Genomic DNA, 220 nt, shown 5'->3' on the forward strand with positions numbered 1-220 from the left:
AATAAATACTAAATAACTTTCTCCTTTATTTAAAATATATATTTTAAATAAATTTATTGAAATACGACCGAGTCCTGGCTATTTATGCATATTGTTTATGTTTAGAGTTGGCGAAAAAGTGAAAAACTTCTGAAAATTTATTGAGTAAATAATAATTTTTTAGACACTTTGATTATTGTCGAGGATTGTAAATTAATATTTGATGGCTACCGTAAAGCTA

This window comes from Trachymyrmex cornetzi, unplaced genomic scaffold (genome assembly GCF_001594075.2).
Source record: "Trachymyrmex cornetzi isolate Tcor2-1 unplaced genomic scaffold, Tcor1.1 scaffold1723, whole genome shotgun sequence".
NCBI classification, from domain to species: domain Eukaryota; kingdom Metazoa; phylum Arthropoda; class Insecta; order Hymenoptera; family Formicidae; genus Trachymyrmex; species Trachymyrmex cornetzi.